Below are 13,211 nucleotides of genomic sequence, written 5' to 3'. Positions count from 1 at the left end.
TTCTGGGACTGCATGGTCACCTGTGCTGATGAGCTCGCCTGGCCAAACAGGAAATGAGATTCAAAAGTTCCTGGGGCTTTTCCTGTACACCTGGCCAGTGCATCCAAGTTCAGAGTGCTGTCCAGAGCGGTCACAATGTTGCACTGTGCGATAGCTCCCGGAGGCCAATACCTTCGAATTGCATCCACACTAACCCTAATTTGAAACGGCGATGTCGATTTCAGCGCTAATCCCCTTGTTGGGGAGGAGTACAGAAATTGGTTTTAAGAGCCCTTTATGTCGAAAAAATGGCTTCGTTGTGTGGACGGGTGCAGGGTTAATTCGGATATAATGCTGCTAAATCCGACATAAACTCGTAGTGTAGACCAGGCCTCTGACTCTCTGCTTTCTCCAAGAGGTAGCATTTTCACCTAAGTGGCACTTCATTGCTTCTTGGCTGTTGGTGCTGCTACACAGCAGGGACTAAGCCCACACCAACCGGTAGTGAAAAGCCATGCCACAAAAATGAATGGAGTGGATTAATTAATAACTTAATAATTTGGCAGCTAATGAGATCTCAGAGCAAACATATTCCCTGATCAACAGAGCTTTGATTCCGCTCCCAGCTGACTCCCATTAGCCATTCTTTCTGTGATCCTACTCCTCAAATCCCAGAAGTGATCCTGCTTGAGAAATTATTTGGGATGAGCACCCCCCCTCCGCCCCCGGATCCCCCCAAATCACAGAGCGGTATTATAGTGTGTGGGAATTGAGTCCTTTTACATACTTTATGAGCCCTCTAGTGGAACTAACTGTATTCTATATTTTAGAAACCACCTGAAACTGTTCAGAGCTGCAATATGTATGCAGCTACTAGGCCCGTGTATAGTCAGCAAATGCAGTTATTTGGGACCCAGCTGTGCCCTGTGGCTTTTTCATATTCTGTTGTACAAAGAGTAAAAGACATAACAGATTTAAATATGCTGGGAAATGCATTTACTTGGCCAAAGGAAAAATAATGCCTCACAAGCTTCAAAACAACAACAACAAAACCCACCTGAGTTTGTGGCACTCTTGCGTATTTGGCAATGCTGCAGCTCAAAGGAGCATGTGTCACCACAAAGGAAAAGTGGCTGGAACAATATAAAGCTTGTACTGTCTTGCTTCTCTGTATGTTTCATAACCTTTTTTCCCAGAGGGAATGGACCAAAGTATGAAGTCTACAAAGGGACTCGGCAAGTGTTTGTTTTTTTAATCGGACGTGTGCCCTTTTTTCCTCCCTCTTCTTTACGATAGATAAACAAAGACCTGAGAGGAGGTTGGACGTTTTTTGGGTATCCCAGCAGCTCCCTCCTCGCAAAAGGAAATTTTTTTCCTATTTCTTTTTTACATTAGAAATCTCAGGAACATCCAGTCTGGCCTTCCCTGGGTCTGTCAGACTAATGTTTATCCTGGCTCTTGCACCTTGATGACAGGCGGGCGAGAGGGCATCGAAACTTTTACAAAAAAAATGTCCTAACTCAGTCATATTCACTAGGCATCAATATGAAATAGACATTAACAAACCCAAGTGGTTTTACAGTGTGTGACTGAAAATCCCTTCCCCACTGAGCTTCCGCTCATAGCTCTTGGCATCTCACTAGTTCTCCAGGCACCACCGACTCTTCCAGGACATATTAGATCTGAATTTATAAGATTTAAAAAAAATAATAATCCTGCTTGTTTTCTAACAAAACTTTTTAGGCCTCCTGTTCCATCATAATGAAGTTGAAAAGGGCATTGCCCATTTTTTCCCCTTTGCAGCTAACTTTGCATTTGAGCCTGTGCTCCCCTTCTCCATCGCTACAAGATAAGGACAACGTTAATCAATTGCAAGGTTTTAATGCTGGTTAATTTAGCCAACAGACAATGTCTAATCTGCTATATATTTTTCATGTTATAAAAATGAAAATGTGCCCTGAGGGGCTCATATTAAAAAATGTGTAAAATAAACATAGCATCTATAAAAAGATACAAGTGCAGGGAAATATCAAGGATGCATGTGTGTTTTTAATGAAAATAATGCATTGCACTTAGGTAAGCACCTTCCATCTAAGGATTTCAAAGTGCTTCATAAAGGTAGATATTGTTATACCCATTTAGAAGATGGGGAAACTGAGGTACAAAAGTAAAACTACTTATCCAAGGTCACAAAGCTCACAGCCAGTCTGTGACAGACTCGAGACGAAAATCCATGTCTCCATGTCAGTTTGCAAAATATGAACTTCATGCATTTTGGCCCCTGGTAGATTAGATAAAATCTTTATTGCACCTACTTTATATTGCAGCATAATACTATAAAGCCTGTGTCCATGGAAGTCAATGTGAGTTTTGCCATTGACTTCAGTGAGAGCAGGGATAGCAGGGCTTGCAAGGCAGGTAAATAAAGGTTTCTTTTTGCCTACTTTCCAACAGGAGCTCAGTGAGACACTTGCTCACAAATTAGCTTTTGAAGGCCCTGGCCAAAGCTGTGGTGTTGATTTGTCTCTTTCAAAGTCTCCACAGAATCATTTCCCCCCCGCCCATCCTTGCATGCCACTAATTAACATATAAGATAAACATTCCACAGCAGCCCAGAATAAGATATAGTGGAAATGAGGTCAGTGTGTTGGAAACAGATAATAAATAATGTTACATCAGATAATATTTAGCTCAAAAATCCTATCCACTCAAACAGCAAGAACTCCAGTGTACAGTAAGAATCCTTTAAAAGGCCACAAGATCCACTGGATATTGACAGCAATAACACATTAGTAGCTGGCGGCGGGCAATGGTAATAGGTCACAAAGAACCTGGTTACTCACCTTCTCGTAACTGTTGTTCTTCGAGATGTGTTGTGCATGTCTATTTCAATCAGGTGTGTGCGCATGCATATGCATGATAGCTGGAAGATTTTTCCGCTAGCAGCATCCGTGGGGTTGGCCTGAGCACCCCCTGGAGTTGTGCCTTCATAGTGCCCAATAAAGGGCCCTGCCAACCCGGTACCGCCTCAGTTCCTTCTTGCTGGCTACTCTGACTGCGGGGAAGGAGGGTGGGTATTGGAATGGACACGAACACATCTTGAAGAACAACAGTGATGAGAAGGTGAGTAACCGTTTTTTCTTCTTCGAGTGCTTGTTCATGTCAATTCCAATCAGGTGATTCACAAGCCCAAGTTCAGGAGGTGAGCTTGGAGTTGTTGACCAATTGGAGCACTGCTCGTCCCATCTCTGGCCTGCTGGGTAATCACCTAGTGCATGGCGAAAGTGTGTATGGAGGACTACGCCACCGCCCTGCAGATTTCCTGAGTGGGAACCTGAGCCAGGAACACTGTTGACGAGGCTTCCGCCCTGGTGGAGTGTGCAGTGATTGGAGGTGCAGGAACTCCCGCCAGGTTGTAGCACTCATGAATGCAGGACATGATCCATGACGAAATGCGTTGCGATGACACAGGCAGACCTTTCATTCTTTCCGCCACTGCCATGAATAACTGGACAGATTTTCTGAATGGCTGTATTCTCTCAATGTAGAAGGCTAGCGCCCTACGGATATTCAGTGAGTGAAGTCTCTGCTCCCTGCCACTGGAATGCGGCTTAGGGTAGAATACCAGGAGGAAGATGTTCTCGTTGATGTGAAACTGCGACACAACCTTTGGGAGGAAAGCAGAGTAAGGTCTGAGCTGAACCCTGTCCTTATAGAACATGGTGTAAGGAGGCTCTGATGTTAACTCTTAAGTTCAGAATCCCTCCTGGCTGAGGTAGAGCAGGGAGCATGATGCCAAGGGTTCAAATGGAGGTCCCAGGTTGAGGTCCCAAGCTGGGACAGGCTGCCAGATGGAAGAGTATAGCCTGTCAAGACCTTTTAGAAACAGGCTGACCATCGGGTTAGCAAAGACAGAATGTCCGGGTGGAAGGCTGAGATGGTGGCCAAGTGAACCCTTATTGATGACACTGAAAGCCCCTGCTGCTTCAGATGGAGGAGGTAGTCCAGAATAAGCGGCACTGAGGCTAGTATTGGGAACGAATGGTCCTGTGCCAACCAGACTGAAAACCTCTTCCACTTGGCAAGGTAGGTGGCTCTCGTAGAGGGTTTCCTGCTGCCAAGGAGGACTTGTCTAACCTGGTCTGAACAGGAAAGCTCCACCGGGTTCAACCACGGAGCTTCCACACCATGAGGTACAGTGACCCGAGGTTCGGATGTTGGAGATGACCGTGTTCTTGTGTCAGAAAGTCCGGGAAGAGTGGCAGGGTGATTGGGGCTTCTACGGACACATCTAGGAGAGATGTGTACGAGTGCTGGCGGGGCCAGGCTGGAGCTATCAATCATAGAATCATAGAATATCAGGGTTGGAAGGGACCTCAGGAGGTCATCTACTCCAACCCCCTGCTCAAAGCAGGACCAATCCCCAACTAAATCATCCCAGCCAGGGCTTTGTCAAGCCTGACCTTAAAATCTTCTAAGGAAGGAGATTCCATCACCTCCCTAGGTAACGCATTCCAGTGTGTCACCATCCTCCTAGTGAAAAAGTTTTTCTTAATATTCAACCTAAACCTCCCCCATCAATATGACCTGAGCATGTTCCCTCCAGATCTTGAGGAGTACCTTGTGAACGAGCAGTATGGGCGGAAAGGCATATAGGAGACAACCTCCCCATGGGAGGCGGAACACCTCCGTGCTGGAGCCCTGGCTATGATTTTGGCGGGTTGGTAGGGCCCTTTATTGACCCCACGGATGCTGCTAGGGGAAAAATCTTCTGGCTACTGCGCATGTGTGCACGCACACACCTGACTGGAACTGACATGAACAAGCACTCAAAGAAGAACCTTTCACCACTGTGTGCCTGTTCAAAGATATCCAAGGTCAGTAGTGATTGGAAATAGTTATCTGACAGTCATTCAATGGCCCCTGTGAAATGAGTGGGTGGATCTCTTAGTTTCAAATGGACAAGTTCTGCTCACAAAACCACCACCACTTTTGGCACTCAGGCTTTATCTACACTGGAACTTAGTTGGCAAAATTTTTGTTGTTCAGGGGTGTTAAAAAAATCACCCCTCCGAATGACCAAAGCTTTACTGATGAAGCGCTGGTGTGAACAGTGCTTTGTCAGCAGGGGCACTCTCCTACCAAAGCTACAGCCATTTGTCGGGGGGAAGTTTTTTGTCGGCAGGAGAGCTTTTTCCTGTCGACAAACAGCAGCTACACTGCGTACCTTTTTGCGGCACGGCTGTAGCAGCAGAGCCGTGTCGCTGAAAGCTGCGTGGTGTAGACAGCCTAATTGACCAATGGCAGTCTCAGCAGAGGCAATGGTGGGCATGGAAATAGGCATGCTTGGGCACTGCCAAATATATAAGGCTGGCACTATACTAGGACTTTAGAAATTCACTTAATAAAAAAGAATAGTAATGGAAAGTGAACCCCAGGCAGGGTAAGTCTCTAGTTTGAGACACATTAGTGGAATGGAGCAGTGGAAACTTGGATAAGTGAACCAAAATGGTCTGAGTCTTGCAGTCCGCACCATCACCCACTTCAACAGCTTGGGATCTGCCTTTGTGCAGGATAGGGATTGTATCTCAGATCGACAAGAGCCGCAACAGGAATGCAGAACTAGCGTGTTTTTGTGGGGATACCACTGTAAAGTATCCTGTTTGTGAGGAGAGGGTGATATTACAAGCTACATAAGCAAAACTGTGTGTGTGAGGATTGCTGAAGGGGGATGTGCCCAGACCCAGTGGGCGTGACTGCACAGAAGCCCAGGGCAAAGAAGCATCTGTTCTGCCTGCATATGTATCCGGTTGTGTAATGAAGTGAGCTACCTGTTCAGTGTTCAGATTGCAATTGCTCCATATCTGGGCTGGAATCCAATGCCTTAGGGAATAAATCATCCCACTGTTCCCTGCTCCGGTGCACACAGGCAGTGCGTGCACAAATCTGGTGCTGAGCATAAACATTGTGTGATAAGGAACTTGATGACATTGGGGCTTTTTAACTTCAAGATCTGGGTCCAGGCAACCCCTATTGTTAGCAGGGCATTATGTAAGCTACCCCAGATCTATTTCAGTGTGTCATAACAGAAGCTTTCATGTTGTGGCCCCTGCGAATTCTGCTGCCTGTTACTGACAATTTCAAATGAATTATAGACTGAACAGGGACACTGGATTTATGGCTTATTATAACAATCTGTAACCCACTAACCCTGTCTTTTTGTGCTATGCCTGCAGAGGTGTTAATGGGCAACCCTACCTTGAATAGTCCATTACAATATGTGCTAACTACTTAAGCTAAACAATCTGTTCCACCTTGCATTTAGCTGAGATACTTGGAGTACCTTTCCCAGACCTGAAGAGCTGTGTGTGGTTCAAAAGCTTGTCTCTCCCACCAACAAAAGTTGGTCCAATAAAAGATATTACCTCACCCATCTTGTCTCTATTTATTTTTCATTTAATTTTAACAGTTTATAAATTCACTGCAGTCTTGAAGACCTTCTAGTACAGGGGTCTCAAACTCGAATCACCAGGAGGGCCACATGAGGACTTGTACGTTGGCCTGAGGGCTGCATCACCCCCTGCTGCTCCTGCCCCCCACTCCACACCTGCCCCTGCCCACGGGGTGCAGGAGGGGACTTAGGGCAGGGCGCTGGGATGCAGGAGGGAGTGCGGGGCGTGGGAGGGGGTTGTGGTGTGGCAGGGGGCTCAGGGCACGGGGTTGAGGTGCAGGAGGGAGTGCGGGATGTGGCAGGGGGTTGGGGTGCAGACAGGGGCTCAAGGAAGGGAGTTGGGGTGCAGGGTGCAGTAGGGGTTTGGGTTCCGGCCCGGCACCGCTTACCTTGAGCGGCTCTGGGGTGGCAGGGGCACGCACCAGGGCCAGGGTAGGCTCCCTGCCTGTCCTGGCCCCGGCCCTGTGCCACTCCGCTCCAGGAAGCGGTGGGCACCCTGTGAGACCTTCTTGCCTGTGGGTACCTCCCCCGAAGCTCCCATTGGCCGCGCTTCCCTGTTCCCGGCCAATGGGAGCTTCGGGGGAGGTAACCACAGGCAAAAACAGCTCAGGGAGTTCTCTGATCCCCCTCCCCCCAGGGCCGCAGGGAAGCGGTGCGAGGCCCTCAGCACCATGGGGTTGGCAAATCCCTGGGCCGGATCTGGCCCGGGGCCGTAGTTTGCCCACCCCTGGCCTGGAGGTAGGCTGGGGACGTGGCGCGCTGGGGAGGGGACGGGCAGGGGGGATGCAGGGAGCTTGGCGGGCCGCAGGGAATAACCTCGCAGGCCGTGTGTTTGAGACCCCTGTTCTAGTAGCTGAAATCCTAAAACAGTTTCCAGGAAACAGTCTGCTTTGAACTAGGCCATGCTGGATTGGCTCATAGTTTAATTTTAATTGTAAGTGCTTTAGGGCAGAACTGCATTTTCTACTACACTTTGACTTTGCTTGGGGAAGAAGCTAGTTTTCAGGGAGTCCAAAGCAGATTGGTGCACACACACATACAAAAGTAAATATATTTTCTGACAGACGCTGAGTTTAAATAGGCTTGGCAGAATTCCTTTTTATAAAATTTTAAATGAATCATATAAATGGTTATTTTTAAGCTTTTTAAAAAACTTTTATTTATTTCAATTTTCAGAGCTGTAGGAAATTATGGGGGATCAGACAATAGTTATTTAATGATGGTAGACATTGAGATTTAAAAAATTAAAGCTGTATAACTTAAAACACAAATTTTCAACATTACATGTAAAAAATATACAAAGTAAATATCCTTAAATCAAACTCCAATAAGTTCTCAAGCAGCATTTTTTTTACTTTGCCTATATATAAATTTTGATTATTGATGGAAATATTTTTTCATCGGTGTGTGTGTATATGGTGAAATCAACATTTACTAATAAAAATCTAAAGCCTTCCAAGTATCAGAAAACTTGATTCAATCAGAATTTAATGTGCCTTATGAAGTGGGACAAGTCTTAACATCCTAGATCCTGGAGTGCATTTATATTGTGAAAGAAACTGGAGAGAAAGCAAACACAAACAAAATATTTGGGATGGGCTGATTGGGTAGAAAAGTGAGGGAACACAATAATAAGTGGAGGAAGCTTGCAGTGAAGTGAGGTTTAGATTATGTGATTTATACTATAACCTCAATTTCATGATTTAGCAGTACTGACATAATTTTACACTAATAAAAGCAGGATAATATTAGGCTTGCGGATACCAATTTAAATTTGAGTCTGAAATAAGGAATCCCCTGCTAACTGAGGACAAATAAGGATGACAAGGGTTCTCAGGTTGAACCCAGGTCTCTAGGATAGCTCTGATAGCACCTGTAACAACTCTTCAAGAAGGCTGATCCAGTGCTTCATGTTCTAGTCTAGGCCTTGGGAGACCTGGATTCAATTACTTTCTCCACCACAGAATTCCTGTGTGAACTTACAAGCCTGAACAAAGGTCTTGTACTTCCCTACTTCACATGTGTGTTGTGAGGCTAAATTAAGATTATGAGGTTCTCAGATCTTGTGGCAATGACAGCCATATAAGTACCTTAGATAGAGAGACCACCAGACTCTTAAGGGAGCCTCATGTTGCTTAAGTGACCAGTTGCATGATTTTGCTCTTTTCAGGTCAGAAGAACATCAGCACAATGGGGAATATTAGAGCATTCCAGAGAATTCCCTTTCTCCACCCTAAAAGAACACACAAGTTAGATTTTGTTATTAAAATGGTTTGAAAACACCTGCTTGTTGACAGGCACAGACTATGTTACAGGTTGTCAGTGTCCCAGCTTGTGACACATGGTTCCAAGTATTGATTTTATGTTTGCTGGTGATGCCACCACATGGTGAAGTGGGGAATAGTCTCTTAATCAAAAGTGCTGCTAACTTGAAGAGCAGCACTGCATAATACAACCCTGAATCCACCAAACTGGTGTAGGACTGTCCTGAGCTTGCCAAACACAGTGCTACCCTGGCAGTAAGCTTCAAACCTGACTTGCAGGGATGCTCACACTTTTGGGGGTGAGTGGTGTTCATTGAGTCCCCACGGCCCATTAAATTCTGGGCCTCTCTGAAGAGGCTAATTATAGTGACTGGGACACTTGTGCATTAAGAACCAGACTGAGACTCAGCAAAATCATTTCACATAGGCCACTGAACAGCCAATATGATTTAAAAATCTTTGGTATTATCTCCACTTTAGAGAGGAGAAAATTGAGGTAGAAGTTAAATTAATTGCTGAAGGACACAAAGGCAGTTGGTGCTAGGGCTGGGTTTACAAGCCATGGGCTTAGCATCCTTATGCTTAGATCACATTCATCTGCACCAGCATTAAGCACCAAGAGATGCCATGTTGTTAGAATAATGGCCTCTCCTATGCCTATCTCTTACTGTCTGTATTAGTGGAGCTAGATTAGTAACTCTTGCCTAGAGGTAACTGCTGTCTTGTCTCATCTGTGACCATTGTGCTGTACCCCTCTTGTTCAAGAGGGGTATAACACAATGAAAATGGCTAGAAGAATTTAGATCTGGAAACTGTTACTCTGGGGAAAATTTCAGTTAGAAACCCAAGGATAAACTGAGTAAGATCAGTTGAATAATGGAAGATGCTGTAACAGTAGGTGACAAAATCATCATTTAGAAGGGGAAACCAGCCCTAAAGTCTGGTTTTGAAGGACCGGTCCAGACGGCGAAAAGTCTTCCTGAACCCCGACTTAGTAGAAGTTAGAGAATGAAAAGACCTATTAGGTCACATTGATGACATCCCCCAGCCATTGCAAGATTGTTTCTTATGCTAAGTCTAATTTTAAGCATCCAAAATATGAAGGTTTCTACTGTTTCCCCTGGGGAGACTATTCCATTTGAACAGATCTCACCAACAGGAAGTTTTTTGTCCTAGTTAGCCCAATTTCTCTTCCTCAGCCCTGGTCTACACTAGGAGTTGAGGTCAAATTTAGCAGCGTTAAATCGATTTAACCCTGCACCTGTCCACACGACGAAGCCCTTTTTTTCGATTTAAAGGGCTCTTAAAATCTGTTTCCTTACTCCACTCCCGACAAGGGGATTAGCACTTAAATCGGCCTTGCTGGGCCGAATTTGGGGTACTGTGGATGCAATTAGACAGTATTGGCCTCCGGGAGCTACCCCAGAGTGCTCTATTGTGACCGCTCTGGACAGCACTCTCAACTCAGATGCACTGGCCAGGTAGACAGGAAAAGGCCCGCAAACTTTTGAATTTCAATTTCCTGTTTGCATGGTCACCTGCAGCTTGCCATGCTGGCCAGAGCTCATCAGCAGAGGTGACCATGATGGAGTCCCAGAATCGCAAAAGAGCTCCAGCATGGACCAAACAGGAGGTACGGGATCTGATCGCTGTATGGGGAGAGGAATCCGTGCTATCAGAACTCCGTTCCAGTTTTCGAAATGGCAAAACATTTGTCAAAATCTCCCGGGGCATGAAGGACAGAGGCCATAACAGGGACCCGAAGCAATGCCGCGTGAAACTTAAGGAGCTGAGGCAAGCCTACCAGAAAACCAGAGAGGCAAACGGCCACTCCGGGTCAGAGCCCCAAACATGCCGCTTCTATGATGAGCTGCATGCCATTTTAGGGGGTTCAGCCACCACTACCCCAGCCGTGTTGTTTGACTCCTTCAATGGAGATGGAGGCAACTCAGAAGCAGGTTTTGGGGACGAGGAAGATGATGATGATGAAGTTGTAGATAGCTCACAGCAAGCAAGTGGAGAAACCGGTTTTCCCGACAGCCAGGAACTGTTTCTCACCCTGGACCTGGAGCCAGTACCCCCCGAACCCACAACAAGGCTGCCTCCTGGACCCGCCAGGCGGAGAAGGAACCTCTGCTGTGTGTCCTTTTAAAATACTATACATGGTTTAAAAGCAAACATGTTTAACAATTAATTTGCCCTGGCATTTGCGGCTCTCCTGGATGTACTCCCAAAGCCTTTGCAAAAGGTTTCTGGGGAGGGCAGCCTTATTCCATCCACCATGGTAGGACACTTTACCACACCAGGTCAGTAGCATGTACTCAGGAATCATTGTAGAACAAAGCATTGCAGTGTATGTTTGCTGGCATTCAAACATCTGTTCTTTATCTCTCTGTGTTATCCTCAGGAGAGTGATATAATTCATGGTCACCTGGTTGAAATAGGGTGCTTTTCTTAAGGGGACATTCAGAGGTGCCTGTTCCTGCTGGGCTGTTTGCCTATGGCTGAACAGAAATGTTCCCCGCCGTTAGCCATGGGGAGGGGAGGCAAAATGCGACCTTGGAATGAAAGCACATGTGCTGTGTATGTAATGTTAACAGCAAGGTTTACCATGAAAGAGTGTACCCATTATTCTAGAAAATGTGTCTTTTTAAATACCACTGTCTCTTTCTTTTTTCTCCACCAGCTGCATGTGTTTCAAGGATCACAGGATCTTCTCCTTCCCAGAGGCTAGTGAAGATTAGAAGGCGAAAAAAACGCACTCGTGATGAAATGTTCTCTGAGCTCATGCTGTCCTCCCACACTGACAGAGCACAGACGAATGCGTGGAGGCAGACAATGTCAGAGTGCAGGAAAGCACAAAATGACCTGAAGGAGAGGTGGCGGGCTGAAGCTGAAAGGTGGCGACAGCGTGATGAGAGGCGGCAGGATTCAATGCTAGAGGATCAAACCAATGTGCTCCAGCGTATGGTTGAGCTGCAGGAAAGGCAGGAGGAGCACAGACCGCCGCTACAGCCCCTGTGTAACCAACCGCCCTCCTCCCCAAGTTCCATAGCCTCCTCACCCAGATGCCCAAGAATGTGGTGGGGGGGCCTCCGGCCACTCCACCCCAGAGGATTGCGCAAGCAACAGAAGGCTGGCATTCAATAAGTTTTAAACTTTTAAAGTGCTGTGTGGCCTTGTCCTTCCCTCCTCCACCACTCCTCCTGGTGCTTCTCTCCTCCACCACCCCTCCTGGGCTACCTTGGTAGTTATCCCCCTATTTGTGTGATGAATGAATAAAGAATGCATGAATGTGAAGTAACAATGATTTTATTGCCTCTGCAAGTGGTGATCAAAGGGAGGAGGGGACGGTGGTTAGCTTACAGGGAAGTAGAGTGAACCAAGGGGCGGGGGGTTTCATCAAGGGGAAACAAACAGAACTTTCACACTGTAGCCTGTCCAGTCATGAAACTGGTTTTCAAAGCTTCTCTGATGCGCACTGCGCCCTCCTGTGCTCTTCTAACCGCCCTGGTGTCTGGCTGTGCATAACCAGCAGCCAGGCGATTTGCCTCAACCTCCCACCCTGCCATAAACGTCTCCCCCTTACTCTCACAGATATTGTGGAGTGCACAGCAAGCAGTAATAACAGTGGGAATATTGGTTTCGCTGATGTCTAACCGAGTCAGTAAACTGCACCAGCGCGCCTTTAAACGTCCAAATGCACATTCTACCACCATTCTGCACTTGCTCAGCCTGTAGTTGAACAGCTCCTGACTACTGTCCAGGGTGCCTGTGTACGGCTTCATGAGCCATGGCATTAAGGGGTAGGCTGGGTCCCCAAGGCTAACTATAGGCATTTTGCAAAAAGAAAAGGAGTACTTGTGGCACCTTAGAGACTAACCAATTTATTTAAGCAAATAAATTGGTTAGTCTCTAAGGTGCCACAAACACTCCTTTTCTTTTTGTGAATACAGACTAACACGGCTGCTACTCTGAAACCTGTCTATAGGCATTTCAACATCCTCAACGGTTATTTTCTGGTCTGGGAATAAAGTCCCTTCCTGCAGCTTTTGAAACAGACCAGAGTTCCTGAAGATGCGAGCATCATGTACCTTTCCCTGCCATCCCACGTTGATGTTGGTGAAACGTCCCTTGTGATCCCCCAGTGCTTGCAGCACTATTGAAAAGTACCCCTTGCGGTTTATGTACTCGCCGGCTTGGTGCTCCGGTGCCAAGATAGGGATATGGGTTCCGTCTATGGCCCCACCACAGTTAGGGAATCCCATTGCAGCCAAGCCATCCACTATGACCTGCACATTTCCCAGGGTCACTACCCTTGATATCAGCAGATCTTTGATTGCGTTGGCTACTTGCATCACAGCAGCCCCCACAGTAGATTTGCCCACTCCAAATTGATTCCCGACTGACCGGTAGCTGTCTGGCGTTGCAAGCTTCCACAGGGCTATTGCCACTCGCTTGTGAACTGTGAGGGCTGCTCTCATCTTGGTATTCTTGTGCTTCAGGGCAGGGGAAAG

The sequence above is a fragment of the Lepidochelys kempii genome, chromosome 19 (assembly GCF_965140285.1).
Source record: "Lepidochelys kempii isolate rLepKem1 chromosome 19, rLepKem1.hap1, whole genome shotgun sequence".
Lineage (NCBI taxonomy): Eukaryota > Metazoa > Chordata > Testudines > Cheloniidae > Lepidochelys > Lepidochelys kempii.
This window is presented reverse-complemented; position numbering follows the sequence as displayed.